At 46.9% G+C, this 6,000-nt stretch overlaps 1 protein-coding gene across 3 annotated transcripts in view; it reads right to left on the bottom strand.

The window, feature by feature from the left end:
* Nucleotides 1-5,136, bottom strand: part of SOX13 (SRY-box transcription factor 13) — a 31,588-nt gene extending 26,452 nt beyond the window's left edge. The window contains exon 1 of one of the 3 annotated variants that reach the window (XM_072137578.1): nt 4,555-5,134. The gene's annotated coding sequence lies outside the window, so the exon portion shown is untranslated. Of the gene's footprint in view, nt 1-4,554 lie in introns of all 3 variants that reach the window. The other 2 variants (XM_072137576.1, XM_072137579.1) reach the window with 2 other exon arrangements.
* Nucleotides 5,137-6,000: the final 864 nt, after the last annotated feature.

Genomic DNA, 6,000 nt, shown 5'->3' on the forward strand with positions numbered 1-6,000 from the left:
CCTTGGCCCAGATCTCTTGTTGCTGTGCCATGCTGCCAGTGACCCTGGGGTGCACCACACTACCCTCACTGACAGCATAGCACAGGTGCCCAGAGCTTTATATATATGTGGCCACAGACCTGTCATATGTGGTGATTTGATGGCAAATTCACCTGCCTGATTCCCTGTAACTTTGCTATTCCCTCAACCCCCACTCCACCCCACAACACATACTGTGCCCTACAAACCCAAATTGGATTCAACAATCTTTCATATTGCCCCTTTATGGGGGTAGTGTCCGTCACTGTATGGGGGTAGTGTTCCTCACTGTATGGGGGTAGTGTCCGTCACTGTATGGCTGTAGTGTCCGTCACTGTATGGCGGTAGTGTCCGTCACTGTATGGCTGTAGTGTCCGTCACTGTATGGCTGTAGTGTCCGTCACTGTATGGCTGTAGTGTCCGTCACTGTATGGCTGTAGTGTCCGTCACTGCATGGGGGTAGTGTCCGTCACTGCATGGGTGTAGTGTCCATCACTGTATGGCTGTAGTGTCCCTCACTGTATGGCTGTAGTGTCCCTCACTGTATGGCTGTAGTGTCCGTCACTGTATGGGGGTAGTGTCCGTCACTGTATGGGGGTAGTGTCCCTCACTGTATGGGTGTAGTGTCCCTCACTGTATGGCTGTAGTGTCCCTCACTGTATGGCTGTAGTGTCCCTCACTGTATGGGGGTAGTGTCCCTCACTGTATGGGGGTAGTGTCCCTCACTGTATGGCTGTAGTGTCCCTCAGTGTATGGCTGTAGTGTCCCTCACTGTATGGCTGTAGTGTCCCTCACTGTATGGCTGTAGTGTCCCTCACTGTATGGCTGTAGTGTCCCTCACTGTATGGCTGTAATGTCCCTCACTGTATGGCTGTAGTGTCCCTCACTGTATGGCTGTAGTGTCCCTCACTGTATGGGGGTAGTGTTCCTCACTGTATGGCTGTAGTGTCCGTCACTGTATGGCTGTAGTGTCCGTCACTGTATGGCTGTAGTGTCCGTCACTGTATGGCGGTAGTGTCCCTCACTGTATGGCTGTAGTGTCCGTCACTGTATGGCTGTAGTTTCCGTCACTGTATGGCTGTAGTGTCCCTCACTGTATGGCTGTAATGTCCCTCACTGTATGGGGGTAGTGTTCCTCACTGTATGGCTGTAGTGTCCGTCACTGTATGGCTGTAGTGTCCGTCACTGTATGGCTGTAGTGTCCGTCACTGTATGGCGGTAGTGTCCCTCACTGTATGGCTGTAGTGTCCGTCACTGTATGGCTGTAGTTTCCGTCACTGTATGGCTGTAGTGTCCCTCACTGTATGGCTGTAGTGTCCCTCACTGTATGGCTGTAATGTCCCTCACTGTATGGGGGTAGTGTTCCTCACTGTATGGCTGTAGTGTCCCTCACTGTATGGCTCTAGTGTCCCTCACTGTATGGGGGTAGTGTTCCTCACTGTATGGCTGTAGTGTCCGTCACTGTATGGAGGTAGTGTCCCTCACTGTATGGGGGTAGTGTTCCTCACTGTATGGGGGTAGTGTCCGTCACTGTATGGCTGTAGTGTCCGTCACTGTATGGGTGTAGTGTCCCTCACTGTATGGGTGTAGTGTCCCTCACTGTATGGGGGTAGTGTCCGTCACTGTATGGAGGTAGTGTCCGTCACTGTATGGCTGTAGTGTCCCTCACTGTATGGAGGTAGTGTCCGTCACTGTATGGGTGTAGTGTCCGTCACTGTATGGGGGTAGTGTCCCTCACTGTATGGCTGTAGTGTCCCTCACTGTATGGGGGTAGTGTTCCTCACTGTATGGGGGTAGTGTTCCTCACTGTATGGCTGTAGTGTCCCTCACTGGATGGGGGTAGTGTTCCTCAGTGGATGGGGGTAGTATTCCTCAGTGGATGGGGGTAGTGTTCCTCGGTGGATGGGGGTAGTATTCCTCAGTGGATGGGGGTAGTGTTCCTCACTGTATTTTTTCCTGCTTTGTGATATAATTGGTGATGTTGGACTTTCTTTAGTGGTCTGTTTATTATCAGTATTGTGGTATTTATCTTGTTGTACTGGTAATGTTCATCATGTGGCAGTATTATATGTCCCTTATAGAGCGGTATTGTCGGTAATTTTAGGCTAAATAGCCATGTTGGCACTCTAGGATTATTACAAGAACTTTGGTTTGCAGTTTGGGCACTTGGTCTGTAAAAGGTTCGCCATCACTGTCCTATAACTTCCATTACATGGTAGAAACCTCTCCAGCTAAAACTAGAAATGATGAATCCTGAGATCAGTAGTTGTCCTGTCTGCTAACTTGTTTCCTAAAGGCATCAATAGTAAAGTTAGGCCCTACCAGTCATCTATAGAAACATTGTGTGCCTACCTCCTGGCATTGGTCCAAATTTGATATATACAGTAAGTAAATCTGACAACGATACATATTTTTGGTTTTTCTAAAAGAAACCATATTCATCGTGTTTTTCCTACATGATCTGTAAGCGAGCGCCTCTGACAGCTGCTAATAGTTCTGAAAGGTCTTATGCAATGTTGTATATTCTTCTATAGCCTTCATTCATCTCCCTTATTAGGAGGAACAATATATAGTGAACAGAGAAAGCCGTCCTCGCAGCTGGTTCCCACATCTGTCATGTTACCAATAACCGAATCTCGCATATTCATCATACAGATAAACACAATTCCACCAAGGATTTCTACGGAATAAAGACTCTTCTATACACTTCTGATGATGTTCCTATACACGTCTACTGATGATGTTCCTAAAGTGTGCAGCTTATTAGACTGGAGGGGAACCCTGTATAACAAGTCCAGCCCGTTGTGTGTGTGTGCATCAGCGCCATAATGGGATGATACATACATTTCAATAATACGGATATAAGGTCAAGCCCCTTTCTTTACAAAGAAAAAGTATATCTCACAGCATGTATACAGAAAACTGTGCTTTATCATTAATAATAACCTTGTATAAAAGTTTCTAAATCAGTGGGAGAGGTTTGCTATGCCAAAATATCCAAATTCTGTCCCAATATTCCCATGAAATGCTGTCATTTCACTGGTGTATATGTACGCATGCCTTGAGCTATAGTAGAGTATGGTTGTGTTCCATTGAAGAGAATAAGGCTGAACTGCAATAACACTTACACAAGCTCTCATGTTTTTCTAATCCTGGAAACAGTATCATATACGTAGACATCCTAAGTGCCCCAGCATTTTCAATCATTCTTTCAATGCCATCATGGCAAAGTTGGGGCACCCAGCGCACATTTCATGGAAAACTAATCCCACCATTCATTAAAATTTACATGGCTTCTTTTTGTGTATGTGGAATGGTAACAACTCCATCGCTATATCCCTAAGGATATTTGAAGTGAACTTCCACCACCACAATACACGTGAAGTAGTGGTAGTATAAATAAACTTCCATGATGCTACCCATGAGGACATAAAGCAGATATGTGGATACAGATTTCAGGATGAGCAGTGAGCAAAGTATCAATACACAAATAATTAGTTGTAAGAATAAAAACAGCTATGGCACAGGATAGCATTCTTCTATAGATAGGTAGAAGCTGTAATTACTACTTGGGAGAACACAAGCCTATACCTCATATCTACAGTAAACATAAGTCAATTGTTATTAAACATGTGTGTCACTATACTGTAAACATTAGTCATGACATCATTGATGTATTCTCTGACACCTCACATCAGCAGGGCCCTGAACGTGCCATATTAAGGGGCACAATGTGGGGTACACAGTTTCTGGCTGCCAAAGATATTCTAAAACATACATTAACACTGAACACATGCCACTGTCTATCATGATGGGGTGATGCCAGTGTGCCACAATGGAAAATGCTGAATAAACATTTTACAACTGGCTTCAATGGACTCTGTGTAATGCTACATCAACACAGAGGAGCCAGCAATAGTGGCTGCATGCCAACTCTCCAGGAGCCGGACCATGACAGCCCCTTTAAGAAGAACACAACACCTCTGTGTACAGGCGACACTGCTGGCAAAAAAAAGCAAGATTTCTGACACAGATAAGATGTGAATCTACTATTATTATAGAATTCACAATTATTTGCATGTAGGTGCAGTCATATCAATAACATGGTAGAGAACCACTGGAAACCCTGCGATCATCTATGTCACCTACTGACAGGGACAACTTCTCCAGATTTGAACAAAAACTGCGGTCATATATTGGCAGTGACATGCAGCTACATCAGGCACTATGGAGTCATGTGAGGAGGAAAATATATTTATGTATATTACACAAAAACACACTAACATTCACCCAAAATACAGGTCTCCACTCCTGAGGACCCCAGTGCCAGGAGGTGAAGCCCTTGGTATTCCCCATTGCCCAGGTCCTCCCCATGGTAAAAGTGACAGCTCTGGTTGCAGAGTTGTAGGGACAGGGGGATGAGGGAGCTGCGGGGGTCCCGGGGAGCCTGCACTGGAAACTCAGGCAGTTACATGCGTGTGCAGGAGAAAAGTTGTACCGACCACATCAGCCGAGTGCAGGGACAAGGATACTCACTGGTCCGGAGTCCGCCCGCTGCTGTCCCTGTCATAGCCCCGGCCGGGTGTGTTGTGCAGTCCGTGTCTTGCCTGCTGCTGTGATCGTGTGGGTGTGTGCCTCTCCTGGGATGGAGTAGCCGCTTCCTGCCCGCCCCCTGCTGTGTGAGTGCGGAGTTACCAATCAGCAGCGCATCGCCCGCACTGTGTGCACTGCTTCCCACAAAACAAGCGGCACTCACTGCCCCTGACAGGAGCCCACACGTGTCTCGTTTACTACGGAGGGGGCGTCACGTGAGCCTGTGCGCTGCCCTATGCCAGCTTATTACATGGCATATACATGGCATATACATGAGATATACTCGTGCATGTAATGTCTGTGTGTGTCCTCTGGTGAAGAGTACGCGTCTGGGTGTGTGTCCAGCAAACAATTAACAAAAGCCCCAGAGCAGCCGCAGGAAAACAATGAACAATGGCTCTGTGAGAGGAGGGAGGCGAAGAAAAGCCCTTTGTTCCCGTGTCCATATGATGCTCACAGACCCTATTACTGGGAGCAGCAGGAAATGGCTCAGTCCCTGTGCACTGGGGGAGGGGGCACATTCCTGTCCCGTGAGGGACACATCAAAGGGAAGTGAGGGAGAGAGGCCCCTATAATGTGCAGAGGGCGTGTAACCCGTGCGGTGCCGGAGCCTCGCCAATAATCGCCCATTGTGCCGCTTATCTGCTGAAGTACTCTGACCTCTGCTGCCAGGTGATTGTGGCGGGCTGACAAAGGTCCATGGTCCTGGAGGGAGCCCCGGCTATGAGGTACAATAACCCCAGTGACAGGAGCCACAGCTCAACTTTTCCACCTCTGAATAAAAGACTTGTGTTTCCTTTGCCTTGACGTTGCTGCATCTGTATATGGGAAAGCTGGGTAGCATTTGATATGACAATTTCTACTACTGGACTCAAGAGCTTTAAAAAATATGTATACAGTCCGGAATCTGAAAAGCTGGGTAGCAAGAAGTTCTAGTGATGGTCATATGGGGGAGTCAATCGTTCTATGGGAAAACATAATCCAAAATTCCGAGACCACCAGTAATCATGAATATAGGGGTCCACTGAGTAATTAGGGTGGTAGCATGAAGGTATGACCACCCTGCCATTCACTTCTACAGTGATACCCTAGTACAGCACCTTGTCAGTCCCATAGACACAAATACATAAGAGGCCATGCATACACTACTGTATCACCCTAACACATGTCCATCATGCTGGTCACTGATAGCTCACATACAGACATCCCTAGAATAAGAAAGTGTTACAACCTACTGCTGAAATACTGACCACCAAAGGTATATCCAATGCATAATTTTATGTGGGTTACATCGATAATTAGGATCTTTCACCGCCTTCACTAACCCCTACCTCTTTGCACCCTTTAATACATGGCGCTCAACTGATTCTGATATATGTGGAATTTTTT

Source organism: Engystomops pustulosus, chromosome 2 (genome assembly GCF_040894005.1).
Source record: "Engystomops pustulosus chromosome 2, aEngPut4.maternal, whole genome shotgun sequence".
NCBI classification, from domain to species: Eukaryota; Metazoa; Chordata; class Amphibia; order Anura; family Leptodactylidae; genus Engystomops; species Engystomops pustulosus.